Genomic DNA, 15833 nt, shown 5'->3' with positions numbered 1-15833 from the left:
ACATAGCCGAACCTTTAGAACTACGGGTTTCAAAAGGCAATTATTTCATGGCTGAAGGCCTCCAAACAAGAAATCTTAAAGCAACAAGATAAATCTCAAGTGGTAGAAAAATGCAGTTAAAATTGCAAATAAGATAATTAAGATATATATCGACAGTGAGGCTGAGAGTCTCAAGGCAATGGTGAATAGACAAACATAAACAAGATGCAATACAAATGGCTGAAGGGCCACAATAAAATTTTCAAGATTTTAGAGTAAATTACCATAACCTTTCAAAGGCAGAAGGCCACAATGTTTCTTTTTTTTCCCCCTCAGAAGCCTCCAGGGAAGTCGGTCTGCCCTCGTTCACTTCGGTGAGACAGGTGGAGAACCCAATTACAGGTGATCCATTGGAACCCAACCAGAGGACAGCCATGGACCGACCAACGAAATGACTTGCTTGCCACCAATCGGTACATGAGAACTCAAACACAAAAGTTATGAACGTGACTATCCAAAATGAAATATGTATTAGCTGTCAAAACTACACACCATGTTGGACAGTGACAACAGGTGAGGAAAGGACGCTGCCTGACATTACGTTAGTGGCTAGGGCAGATAAACGGAACACTAACGGCCACAAGGCAGAAATTGAATTTGAAATACGGTAATCTAGTTAACTTCACCCAAAAGGAACGCTGCCTGAATTTATGTCAGTGGCCAGCGCAGGTAACAGGAACACTAATGGCCACAAGGCAGAAATTCCGCTGGTGCACTTGAATTGTAGTCAACCAATATAGTTAATTGCACAGCATGGCGGCTAAATTTCAGCAGTAGAAACACTGGGTGTTGCTTACAGGAAAACCTCCCCAACAGCGAACCACCGAAACGAACCACACAACATGAATTGGCGTGGCTTGGGTAGTTGAAACCACTACTCAACTTTGACGTCTGGGTCGGTGAACCACGGAGCTCGTAGCGATCGGACAGCTCCACACACACTCCGACACTGTGCAGGGACCGCCAGCGGACCCAGCCGACTTCATCACGCGGAGATAACTTCCCTGGTCCGCAGCAACCGACCGACTAAATGCTGGTCCGTCTGCGACTGCTGCTCTGTCGCGACTGCTCTGCTGGTGCGTCTCCCACTCACTTCCAGACACACGACGGCGGAAAATACTGGTATAAACTGATATATATATATATATATATATATATATATATATATATATATATATATATATATATATATAAAAGATCAAATACTAATCACATGTTAAAGCATATCATGTCAACATGACAATCCATATAATTACTACCCCATTTTAAATGCTAAATATCTATGGAACTAAACAGGTATTCTTCCACAAGAGACAGTGTGTCTAATTTGAAACCATCATTTAAGTGCAAACGTATTTGTTTCATGTCTGTGTAATGTACATCATCATTTCTCATCATGAATGAAAACATAACACAGCTTCAGGATATAGATGTGCAAACATTACAATCAGTGTAAATGAAAAGTATCACTCATTATATCCTGCATACAACTGTCAGCAAAGGAAAGCGGACATCCGTTTTATATTTTTTCTATTTAATATGATATTTCTAAAATGTAGATCGAAATCATTATTTACATACTGGTGGATGGAACAAAACCGGTAACTGAGTCACATACCTACAGTCAAGCATGGCCTACATCAAGCCCTGAAATACCAGGACTGGATACAATAAAGCAAGTGTCAATATGAAAGATGCCCACATATCATTAGATATCGTAACTGACATTAGTTGTGTAATAGCTAGCTCGCTGTTGGGTAGGGATTATAATCTACATGCTAATGTGAGAAATGCTAATGTGGTACATCATATAACGAGTGTTGAACGTAGCATATATCATACCCTATAGAAGCTGCAGGCACCATATAAATGCTAATGTCGAGACACAGTAATGTATAGAGCGTAAAACCATCGTTAAGTGTGAATAAATGTCCAAAAAATTTCGCCCACACAAGATTTGAAAGTATTTCTCATAAAAGTCAAACACATGGTTTACGAACAATATTTTTTATTAATTCATTTATTCTGACAAGATTAGGGACCTCAGGCACTTTGTTATATCCACTACGCGTTCTACATATTTTAAATTATGTTCACATAACGATGCATATGTAAAAAGACCTACATTTAATTTCGAAGACAACACTTACGAGGAACCCCTTCAGTGCGAGGTCAGAAGGCCACTGATGTTTACGGCATTCGACGCTCCACATATTATTTATTATCTACCATGCAACGACAACATTGGCCACTAATGGCAACAGCGGGCGGAACTGCAAGTATCCAGTTGTGAGCTCAGAACGAGGCCACGGAGCGTAGTTGAACTGCTTAGGCGACGAGTAGCTCTCAACAACCGTGCAGCGCTGTTGGTGTTGATACAAAGCCGAGCAATGACAACCATAAACAAGGCAAACATTGCGTTCTATCTACAACAACAGTTCCTGAAGTTAAATTTCGCAGAGTTAGAAAGAAGTGGCAGATGAAATGTTAGCACTTCTGCAAGGTGAGTCAGTGGAATGTCTAGTTGCGCATGCGTTCAACTGTGCGGGCAATGTACATGAGGAGTTCGGTGAAGACGGTACCTGCATAACAAGTGAAAGTGATATTGAAATAGGCGTCGAGCCATGCGGCTCATCATCCTTGTCGGACAAGGAGCCACAAATCCCGTGTCTAGGGAAACATAGCGAAGGACAGCCTTTGACCAGGGGGCTGGTATTAAACATAATTACATACATGGAAGATCATATGCAGTAGAGTAAAAGAACAGCTATTAACGTACTTCGTATAAGCTCGCAGCAATAAGATCGTGTAGTGTGTAGGAAAACCTACGGATATTCAAGGGAGGAAAAGCTGTACTTGTCACATAAACAGATGTTTGCGCATTTCAAGGATGCCTGATACAATTTACAGGGTATGCATGGTAGTGACCTACTACGTTATGCACATCAAATTGCGAACGACATAGACTAGAATGGTTTCAAGGGGAGCAGTGGATGGTTACATAACTCTAAAACAGTGCCACAATATTAGAAGAAGTTTCAAAGAAAGCGTCAAATTGACGATGCACATCAAACTGCAGAGCCTGGCCGAAAATTTGAAGATGAGATAAGCAAATTTATCCCATCGTTCAGTAAAGAACTTGTTTTCAACTCCGACCAATTGGGATTTGAAGAGGAAACGCATATGAAAGGAACCGTGGAAATGAGAAGTACCAAGAGAGTTATATCAAGATCAACTGACATCAATTCCTTAAAGCAATCATATACAATTATGCCGACTGTTAATCTGGATGGAAAATTAGCTGGAAAGCTATTTATTGCGATGCGAGAATTTGGAGGCGCTCTCCCCCCCTACGATTCTTTCACAAGGGCGTGTTCTTGCAACGGCAGCAAGCAAGAGTGGAAAAATAGGCATAAGAGAACTACAATTATGGTATGAGCACTGCTTTTGCCCAGTAGCTGGGCAAAATAATTTGCTTTTGCTTGATTCCTGGTCTGCGTATAAAAATCATACTCCTTTAGAGCAAACTATCGCTCCTGATATACCGGGCGATCAAAAAGTCAGTATAAATTTGGAAACTGAATAAATCACGGAATAATGTAGATGGAGAGGTACAAATTGACACACATGCTTGGAATGACATGGGGTTTTATTAGAACCAAAAAAATACAAAAGTTCATAAAATGTCCGACAGATGGCGCTTCATCTGATCAGAATAGCAATAATTAGCATAACAAAGTGAGGCAAAGCAAAGATGATGTTCTTTACACGAAATGCTCAATATGTCCACCACCATTCCTCAACAATAGCTGTAGTCGAGGAATAATGTTGTGAACAGCACTGTAAAGCATGTCCGGAGTTATGGTGAGGCATTGGCGTCGGATGTTGTCTTTCAGCATCCCTAGAGATGTCGGTCGAACACGATACACTTGCGACTTCAGGTAACCCCAAAGCCAATAATCGCACGGACTAAGGTCTGGGGACATGGGAGACCAAGCATGACGAAAGTGGCGGCTGAGCACACGATCATCACCAAACGACGCGCGCAAGAGACCTTTCACGGGTCTAGCAATATGGGGTGGAGCGCCATCCTGCATAAACATCGTACGTTCAAGCAGGTGTTTATCAGCCAGGCTGGGGATGATACGATTCTGTAACATATCGGCGTACCTCTCACCCGACACGGTAGCAGTTACACAACCAGAATCACGCATTTCCTCGAAGAAAAAAGGCCCGATAACGGTAGATGTGGTAAATCCAACCCATTCCGTGACTTTCTCGTCGTGCAGTGGAGATTCCACGACAGTTCTAGGATTTTCGGTAGCCCAAATTCTGCAGTTGTGGGCGTTGACATGTAAGGTGTCAGGCAAATCCAACAACTTCCATGAAAACCCTGACATGATAACCAAATCCGGCAGTATGTCACATAGGTCCGAATAAATCCTGACATTAAATTAACCAAAGTAATACGATCAACGAGTGAGCAAATGGAATACCACAGACTAACACAAGAACGCCTAAATGCATGTCATACCTTCCCACTGTGAAACAGACGCAGTTCCGAGGGAAGAAACGAGAACAGTAGCCGAGAGCAGAACCGTGTTAAGCTAGAAGGCCCTACGATAAGGGACGGACACCCACATATCCGGCTGACCGCCAGGACCACCCCCCAGCCCATGTTAAAAGATAGAGCCCTCGAGAAGAACACTATAGATCTTACGATAACACTAAAAGGGCCACACCAGCTGCAAGTTTTAGCGTGACACTTTTTCGTGTCCCTGTGGCTTAGCAAACATTAAAAACATTGCCCCACCACGAAAAGCGTAACGTTTCTCATTGGACAGACAGAATTTTTGTAGGCGGAGCTTAAGGTTAACATTGAGACCCTGATTGGTCAGCTGAAAACACAGCCAGATAGCTTTTCTAAAACCAACTTCGGTAAATTGTAGTAAGGAGAAGTTAGGGGAGAGTTGCTTCCGAGACGGAGAGCTGTATGCAGCTGCACCGCCCGCCACCCCCTGACGCTCCCTAAACACCGTCAAGGTAATGAACGCACGCGATGCCGCGTAACAGTGCATAACGCTTCACTCAGAACTGCAGAAGTCTCATCTGTTACATCCCCTTTTTACGTAATACTAGTGTCGATCGTCATTTAAATCTCATGGTGTTCACATTTGCTACTTGAAGTAAAAATCTGAAACGCGATGATTTTTCTGTTATATAATTACTGAGAAGCCACATCAGCCACTGTAATTTACGACTAGATAAGTAATTAAAGATAATTGAGGGTCACTGTAGACCATTTTGATAATTTGTTTTTTGTGAAACTTAATTTAAACCTAGATTATAGATGTGATATGGGATAGCTCATCCTTCGATCCATTGTAGAACTTGGAAACCCATTCAGGGAATATTCGTTCACATTTTTGTTGAACGCAGTTGGTTTTTATCATCCTGTATTAAAATATTTCCTTTTATCAATAGTGCAATTTATAAACAATGTTTTGTGAGTAGAATAAAAATTCCAATGGTAAACTTAACCGCTTTTTCGACGATATTTTATCAGCTAACTAAAAATAGGAAAGCCTTGAACCCCTTCCACTAAATTTAGTTAGTATTAAGGTTCTTTTACAGGGAGTGCAGTGGAGCTGACGCTGAAATCATTAAGTATTTGATTATATCATCGCTAGTCTCACTGAACTCTTGTGAACTCTACATGTCATGTGTGGTCTGGCGTCTCCTTACCAGCAACAGGTCCCAGGTGCAAACTAGTCAATTCCCTAAAAAACACGCTCAGAGCGTCGTTGCGCGGAAGTGGTAGGGAGACACGACTTAGAACAAACAGACACCACGCAGAATGTTAGAGACAGACCCTCGGGGCGTGAAATGGGCTTCGTCGGTCCACAACACGTTACTCAACCAATCGTCATCTTCCGCCATCTTTCGAAACGCCCACACCGCAAATGCCCTCCGCTTCACTAAATCTCCAGGTAACAGCTCATGATGCCTATGGATTTTGTACGGATAGCATCGGAGGTACGCCTAAGTGCCAACCAAACAGTAGTGTACGGAATGCCGATGCGACGTGCGACGGCACGAACCCGCTACAGTCTCCATTTCTTGCTAAACTGTCTCAGCAGCATTACGTCTTGTACTTGGTCGGCCACTACGGGGTCTATCGTTTAAACAACCCGTGGCTTCGAACTTCTAAATTATTCTCGCCACAGGTGCATTTGTCAACGGACCTTTACCCGTTCGAATCCCCTTCCTATGGCGGTAGGATCGTAACGCTGAACTAGCACATTCCCCATTCTGATAATACATCTTCACTAAAAGCGCCTTTTCAGGTAACGTCAACATGCTGCGACTGCTGGTACATCTGATTCTCTCTCTCATTACAGCTCCTTTTATACACGATGGTCATTGGCAGTCACTGACGTTTTGCTGTTCAGCGCCATCTGTCGGACACTTTGTGAACTTTGTTTTTTTTTTTTTTTGTTCTAATAAAACCCCATGTCATTCCAAGCATGTGTGTCAATTTTTACCTCTCTATCTACATTATTCCGTGGTTTATTAAGTTTTCAAATTTATACTGACTTTTTGATCACCCGGTATGTGTGACCGCCTAGAACTAGGGGACAAATTCAGCCTCTGGACGTTTGTTTTTTCCGTAGCTGTAAAACATATCGCACTATCTGCAGCTAAGCCTTAAGGAGTGATGTAACGGAAAATGTAAACATTTATCTAAAAAATTACAACCATATTTATTAATGAACAAATCTAAAATTTTGCATGTGTAAAGCAAAGGAGCTGTGTTTTAGCGGAAAAATATAATAAAATATACAGGATTAATATTTTGCCATAAATTTCAATTTTTATTTTTTATTGTCTTTTTTATAAAAACCCATAATTCAAATTCTAATCCTGCAATTAATCTGGAAATTTTATTGTGGTGTCCTGAGAAAGCTATAAGACCTCTGAACTACAGTTATTAATTTGTGGTATGAATTCTATCATCAACAGAGTTTTTTTGCACATCCAAAATTAACTTTTTTTTACTTACAGTCATCTAAAAATCAGAATGTTATTGCAGAATCTCGAATTTTTAGTTCCAAGGAGACAGCAACTCGTTGCGACCAGTTACTGAAGATTTCATAGCATTAGCGCACATACTTTTTGAGAAAAGGCTTCTAATAAAGTAAAAAATGTAAAACAAACAAAATGAGGTTCAAAGATTTTCTTTTCATAGTTCTACATGTAATAACCTTACCTCAATTGTAAAATCCTCCATACTGATACTCTTTATCTTCCAGGTTTCTCTTCTCTCCTCTTCGAATCTGCCTGGCCTGTATTTGCAGGTAAGACACTGATCTGTTAGCTTTCGTGACCCTGTTCTCGTCGATGGTGTAAAATACTTACATTGTAAACACACCAGGGTCTGTACCGACTCCTTTCAGCACTTCCATTCTCCCATTATTTCCGTTATTGTAACATAAAACTGTATTATATACACCTATTTTGAGTACTTCAAGTCCACAGAATGTCCTTTTTGAGCACCTAATCCAAATTAAATTATTGAGGCTTTCTTTTGCATTTTGTTTCTTTTTTGTGAAGACAAATAAATCAGGGTTTGCAAGAAACCTGAACGTGGGCTTAATTGCATTCATAACACGTTCTGGTAATGTGTGTTTATGTGAATACGTCTCATTTCTGTTGTTAAACTTACACCAATCGTCTTTCGGACACAGATTGTTCATTGGTGTTTGGCAAGTGGATAGTTTGCGGAAAACAATTGCCCACACAGCACGCCTCGTTGCCTCTAAATTATGTATGGTTTTGCTGATAGCTCACCCATAAAATAACTGAAGAGAATCAATTTCTTTCAGAGTAAGCCTGCCTTTTCCGCCTAGTGGTTTTCCATCCTCAAGTGCTTCACCTTTCTTCTCTTTCAGCAAGCGACGAAGCCTGCCACCAAGCCTCTTTTGGAGGAGACCAACATATTCCAACTTTTCTATTGTTGTATTGTACGGATTTTTATCTGTTACAGCTTTGAACGAAGAGGAGTCCCCATCACCAAGGTATTTAGTACATATAACACCATACTGGTCCTCAGATCTGGAAAACATCCTCACAACTGCAGCAGTCTCCATGCCCCCACTTGAGCCACTATAATTTTTAGAGCATGCTACTGCATGCTTTTCTTGCCACAGTTTCTCACTGTCTTCATTGTAGGACATATTCCTTATTGCACACTGGTGCCAGTATTTAGACATAATTTCTACATCTAAAACTTTACCTGAGTCAATACCAATAACACATGCAACTCCATACAGGGATGTGTGACCCCTTTCCATCCAGGTTCCATATACAGACACACACACAGGTCAATAACAACTGTAGAAGATTCACTGTCATGAATATCTACCCCAGGATGTATTTCTCTTTGGTTTATTTCCACCAACTCCTCCACGCTTTCTTCGTAGAAACTTTGGCAATATCGCATACAGCATTAGATATTTCTTTATTTATTTTTTCAATCCTTGCATAAGGTGGAGGCATGTTCAGAAAACCACACAATAAGTTACCTCCTTCCCTGCCCTGTCCAAGGCATCTCAGATCATATGCTAACCTAAAATTGGTTTCGTAGGTACCTATGTCAGTTTCTTTGGAGGAGGAAAATAAAAATTCATAGCCACACGAATTACAAATCAATTTAAAATCACAAGCTATTCCCACTCTTCTTTCTTCAACAACAGTCATGAATTCCGTATTTTTGCAGCTAACCCATGATCATGAAAACTTTATAACCTGGCAGAGAAGCTCTAACTCAATAAATCCGAATCCAGTGGAATCCATATCAACATCATTCAGGCACCTGTACATTTCTTCTCTCCCAAGTTTCGATGCTGAAGCTGAGAGCCTATGCTCTTCATTTCGGACTGCTTCATCTTTTTTGTTAGTAAACCAGTTTCCTTGAAACCTACATGTCTTAAACACAGTTTTTCCACTACCCGTTATGCATAAATCTTGACTTCCACGTAAAAGTTTGCGAATTCAACCTTCCACCTAGTAATATGTTCTAGTATTGTCAAAACATAAAGAAACCACATGCAAGAGAGTTTTCAGGTAAAGATATAGATGTCAGCCAGAGATATAGATGCCAGGCAAAGATATCGAAAGAAAATAGCCTTCACACTGACAAAAATTCCGCTGAAGCAAGCAGTTTCGCAAATGTCGGAAAAGTTGGTAGCGGCTGCCAGTCCAAAGTTAATCAGTTTAACAATTTAAAGGCATTTCTGAAGCTGCAATCACGATAAGATTCACACACAACACAGATTTAACTGTGTACATCAAGAAAATAACATTTCTGAAAAATCGATTTTTTGGACCAAAATCCATTACATCCCCCCTTACAGGATAGCTAGTTTCACGATAATCTCCACGACAGACTGTTTCGCATTCGGTTCCATGCCATCACATTCCGTCAGCTCTCATGTGATCAAGAATGGGTACCTAGCTGAACGCCCTACACGGTTTGTAACTCCTAAGGAATTCGCGTTCGATTTTGATAGTGTGAACCCTTGTGATCACTTTAGCGCTCAATTTTTCATCCACTGTTCATGGTGCAATTAATGATTTGTTTTGAGCATTTCTTGAATGCCGACGATGTCTATTTTGTGAAGTGTAATACATACATCCCGTAGAAGGTTGATCTCTGCACCCTCCGGCCAATCGTTTTCTGTTTCTCTCCTGATGCAAATGGTGAGTCATTAGATGTTAATATTTTTCCTGTCATAATTGTTAGCACAACACTTTCAAATGAGACTTACTAAAGACTGAATTGGCACCCTCGCACTCAAGGGGTTCCTGGTTGGATGTAACTATGACACAAGTAATGGAAACAATAGCAGCTACTGAGGAAAAAGGCAAATTTTGTACTACCTAGTGAAAAAATATAACAATATAAGAAGATTACAGTCACCAGATTATTTACACTAAAGACACTTGTAGGGTTGGACATGAGTGAGAGGGAGTGAGAGAAGCAGAAAAAGGAACGTGATAGAAAGACGACTGATGTAGAGAGGAGGAAGGAAAGTGACGTAACTGATTGGGAAACGAAATGAGAAAGAAGTGTAACCGAAACAAGAGGTGACCCTGCGGTGTATTGTTTGACAGAGAGAAAAACTGTCATAAATGTTAATTCTGAAGGACAAGTTGTGACGTTGGAAAAAGGAAGTGCTTCAGGTTTTTCTTCAGTGCAACGTTGTAGTTATGGGAAGGAGACGTTTGTACTGCGCTGAAGTTCAGGGGGGCGATACAGTTGACCAATAAATAACAGTTGAATGGCATCCCGTTATTATTTAAAGCGAGTGCGCCAGAACCAACCAGTCAAGTAACACAGAAAAACGCTACTTGTTACGACACCAGCTCGGTGTTCAGAACAAGTAAGTGCTTCATCCTTAGAGCGTCTGGTCGGCCTGCGCGACTTGTACGCCCCGGTGATTTCACGTTGACGTCAGCACAGCTTACGGGTAGAGTGGTGGTACAGATTAATAAGCGCTCATAGAGGTAGCTGTCAAAGGGCTAATGCATTTTTAAGTTCACAACTTTGCTTTTCTCTGTTTAAGAGCTCGATGCAAGTTTCCTGCACGAGAATATTGATATTTTACACAGCTGGTATTAGATATTGGAAAATTTTAGCGGTTAGTCATTCTTTATTAGCAATCACGTCACCTATTACATTTACACCAGTGCAACAGCCAACTTACTAATAACAAGACATCTATTAGCATATGTCGAGTAACCTGTGTGCCTGTGGTCGTCGAATTTCCATGTGCTACGTTGTGTTAAGTAATTAGTTACTTAGTTGCATGTTCCATTGATCATCTGTACGATTTCTATCGAAATTACGTAGAACAAGACAGTTAAAAGGTACGTATACAGGGGTTGGACAAAAATAGGGAAACAACGCGAGAAATACGTGCTTCAACATAAATGGCTGTAAGCTACGGTGTTATATTTGACCAGGAACGTCCTCAGAACGTGGTAGGTGTCAGTCGTGGTCAGAACATTGTTCTTCGTAGTTGTGACTGCATTATGTTGGAGCAAAGTGAGCTCGAACGTGGGCAAATTGTTGGTGCTCGTTTGGTGTATGCTTCCGTAACCAAGGTAACCTAAGTTTTTGGTGTTTCAAGACGCACAGTATCAAAGATTTATACTGTATACAGAGAAAGCTATAAAACATCATCCTCTGAGGCACAACGCAAACGGGAGCGTGTGTTGAGTGATCGTGCCAAACAGTCATTGAAGAGAATATTGTGACGAAAATAATGGCGACGGGTGCAAAAGTCGATGCAGCACTGAATGTTACACTCACGAACGCTGTCAGCACCAAAACGACACAAATGGAGCTCTCCATAAGCAGGGAATTCAAACACCACACAATAATGATGCAAATTCCCACAACATGAAAAAGTGGCGCCGTGTCCATAAGATCTGAATTATGAATTAATGGAAGAAAGTTATTTGGTTGGATCAGTCTTATTGGAAATTGTATCCATTTTCTGGCAGAGTCTACGTCCCAGGAGTGAAACATGTCAGGGGTTGGGTAAAGATTTGAGCAGCCCTATCCTGGTATTTCATAGCCCCTATTGCTACTCTGTAAGGTCGCACTACTGTCAGGATTAGGTAATGATTTTTGGTCTCCAGTTCCATCCCATGGCACAATGTTTGTTTCTCAATACTGATGCACTGTTCCAAGAAGATAGTGCCCCAGTTCACACAGCTTGATGCACTGTTCCAAGACAACAGAGCTCCAGTTCTCACAGCTTGATGCACTGTTCCAAGAAGACAGTGCCCCAGTTCACACAGCCTGATGCACTGTTCTAAGATGACAGTGCCCCAGTTCACACAGCTTCATGCACTGTTCCAACACAACAGAGCTCCAGTTCTCACAGCTTGATGCACTGTTCCAAGAAGACAGTGGCCCAGTTCACACAGCTTTATGCACTGTTCCAAGACGACAGTGCCCCAGTTCACACAGCTTGATGAACTATTCCAGGAAGACAGTGGCCTAGTTCACACAGCTTGATGCACTGTTCCAAGACGACAGTGCCCCAGTTCACACAGCTTGATGCACTGTTCCAAGACGACAGTGCCCCAGTTCACACAGCTTGATGAACTGTTCCAAGAAGACAGTGCCCCAGTTCATACAGCTTGATGCACTGTTCCAAGACGACAGGGCCCCAGTTCACACAGCTTGATGAACTGTTCCGAGAAGACAGTGCCCCAGTTCACACAGCTTGATGAATTGTTCCAAGAAGACAGTGCCCTAGTTCACATAGCTTGATGCACTGTTCGAAGAAGATAGTGCCCTAGTTCGCACAGCTTGATGCACTGTTCCAAGACGACAGGGCCCCAGTTCACACAGCTTGATGAACTGTTCCGAGAAGACAGTGCCCCAGTTCACACAGCTTGATGAATTGTTCCAAGAAGACAGTGCCCTAGTTCACATAGCTTGATGCACTGTTCGAAGAAGATAGTGCCCTAGTTCGCACAGCTTGATGCACTGTTCTAAGATGACAAGGTCACAGTTCATACAGCTTGATGCACTGTTCCAAGACGACAGGGCCCCAGTTCACACAGCTTGATGAACTGTTCCAAGAAGACAGTGCCCCAATTCACACAGCTTGATGCACTGTTCCAAGATGGCAGTGCCCCAGTTCACACAGCTTGATGCACTGTTCCAAAACGACAGTGCCCCAGTTCACACAGCTTGATGCACTGTTCCAAGAAGACAGTGCCCCAGGTCACACAGCTTGATGGACTGTTCCAAAACGACAGGGCCCCAGTTCACACAGCTTGATGCACTGTTCCAAGAAGACAGTGCCCCAGGTCACACAGCTTGATGCACTGTTCCAAGATGACAGTGCCCCAGGTCACACAGCTTGATGCACTGTTCCAAAACGACAGGGCCCCAGTTGAGACAGCTTGCATCGTACAGGACCAGTACTGTGAGCACGAGGATGAATTATCACACTTCCCTTGGTCATAATAGTCACGAGATCTCAGCACTATTGAGCCTTTGTGGTCTTCTTTGGAGAGAAGGATGTGTGATCGCTGTCTGGCTCTATCATCATTACCTGAACTTGCCAGTCTTGCAGGAAGAGTGGTATAAGGTTCCCTTGACTTGACAGGACCTATATTTATCCATTCAGAGGCCTCTGGAAGCTGTTCAGAATACTAACGGTTATTCTACACAATGTTAGGCAAGGTAACAAGGTAATGTGTTGTGTTTTTGGTGTTTCCGAATTTTCGTTCACCCCTGCACATCATTTGTCAGTCCCGTCACAACTGAAACACGTTTTTAACTCATACTAATAAAATCTGTGCAAGTTAAATTGACGGATGTTCTACAGATTTAAAAATACTGGGACACACAATATTATTCTCTTGGAATAACTGGCTTGGTTTCGTATTTCCGCGACCGTGAAAGTTTGAAACATTTCAAGCACAATAATTTAAGTCGCACTGAGCAGTCGGACTTTTTAATTAAATGAACAGCAGGTTCTAAACATTTTCATAATTATTTTGGTGAGATAGCTGTAATGTTAGCTATACAAACATCGCTCGAGACGGTTGTTGCGGTTTCTACAACGACACTCACGCACTTTTCCTCTTGATAATCTGTGAATAACATAAGAAAGAGGTTAGTGTTAAGAAACAATAAAACGAAAGTAATTACCGGTAAAAAACAGATAATTATTCGCATCAGTACATTTAATATGCTGGAGTAAGCTGGCGCCAGCACACCATGTGGCATATAGATTACAAGAAGATCGATAGAAGCCAACGACAGACTCGCAGGAAACGTGCCGCCAACGCCCTCTCGGCTGCCAGTATTTAGATAGTCACCGCAGACCGGAAGGCACCCTCCCTCTTCCCTGTGGCAGGCCCCCGACTTTTCCGTGCAAACAGCATGTTTTAGCGCGCCGACATTCGTCGCCACTGTGCTAGTGTTTCTCTTCCCGTCAGTTCCTCAGTGTCTCTCCTTCAGTGCTCCTATGTCCACGTGTGCCACTCTGTGTCTCCGTTTGTATACAGGGTGGCCCATTGATCGTGGCCGGGCCAAATATCTCAGGAAATATGCGTCAAACGAAAAAACTACAAAGAACGAAACTTGTCTAGCTTGAAGGGGGAAACCAGATAGCGCTATGATTGGCCCGCTAGATGGCGCTGCCATAGGTCAAACGGATATCAACTGTGTTTTTTTAAAAATAGGAACCCCCATTTTTAATTACATATTCGTGTATTATGTAAAGAAATATGAATGTTTTAGTTGGACCACTTTTTTCGCTTTGTGATAGATGGCGCTAAAATAGTCACAAACATATGGCTCACCATTTTAGACGAACAGATGGTAACAGGTAGGTTTTTTAAATTAAAATACAGAACGTAGATAAGTTTGATCATTTTATTTCGGTTGTTCCAATGTGATACATGTACCTTTGTGAACTTATCATTTCTGAGAATGCATGCTGTTACAGCATGATTACCTATAAATACAATTAATGCAATAAATGGTCAAAATGATGTCCGTCAACCTCAGTGCATTTGGCAATACGTGTAACGACATTCCTCTCAACAGCGAGTAGTCCGCCTTCCGTAATGTTCGCACATGCATTGACAACGCGCTGGCGCATGTCGTCAGGCGTTGTCGGTGGAACACGATAGTAAATATCCTTCAACTTTCCCCACAGAAAGAAATCCCGGGACGTCAGGTCCGGTGAACGTGCGGGCGATGGTATGGTGCTTCGACGACCAATCTACCTTGCACGAAATATGCTATTCAATACCGCTTCAACCGCAGGCGACCTATGTGCCGGACATCCATCATGTTGGAAGTACATCGCCATTCTGTCATGCAGTGAAACATCTTGTAGTAACATCGGTAGAACATTACGTAGGAAATCAGCATACATTGCACCATTTAGATTGCCATCGATAAAATGGGGGCCAATTATCCTTCCTCCCTAATGCCGCACCATACATTAACCCGCCAAGGTCGCTGATGTTCCACTTGTCGCAGCCATCGTGGATTTTCCGTTGCCCAATAGTGCATATTATGCCGGTTTAAGTTACCGCTGTTGGTGAATGACGCTTCGTCGCTAAATAGAACTCGTGCAAAAATCTGTCATTGTCCCATAATTTCTCTTGTGCCCAGTGGCAGAACTATACACGATGTTCAAAGTCGTCGCCATGCAATTCCTGGTGCATAGAAATATGGTACGGGTGCAATCGATCTTGATGTAGCATTCTCAACACCGACGTTTTTGAGATTCCCGATTCTCGCGCAGTTTGTCTGCTACTGATGTGCGGATTAGCCGCGACAGCAGCTAAAACACCTTCTTGGGCATCATCATTTGTTGCAGGTCGTGGTTGACGTTTCACATGTGGCTGAACACTTCCTGTTTCCTTAAATAACGTAACTATCCGGTGAACGGTCCGGACACTTGGATGATGTCGTCCAGGATACAGAGCAGCATACATAGCACACGCCCGTTGGGCACTTTGATCACAACAGTCATACATCAACACCATATCGACCTTTTCCGCAATTGGCAAACGGTCCATTTTAACACGGGTAATGTATCACGAAGCAAATACAGTCCGCACTGGCGGAATGTTACGTGATACCACGTACTTATACGTTTGTGACTATTACAGCGCCATCTATCACAAAGTGAAAAAATTGGTCCAACTAAAACATTCATATTTCTTTGCGTACTACACGA

The sequence above is a fragment of the Schistocerca piceifrons genome, chromosome 5 (genome assembly GCF_021461385.2).
Source record: "Schistocerca piceifrons isolate TAMUIC-IGC-003096 chromosome 5, iqSchPice1.1, whole genome shotgun sequence".
In the NCBI taxonomy this organism is placed as follows: domain Eukaryota; kingdom Metazoa; phylum Arthropoda; class Insecta; order Orthoptera; family Acrididae; genus Schistocerca; species Schistocerca piceifrons.
Note: the sequence above shows the minus strand (reverse complement) of the source record.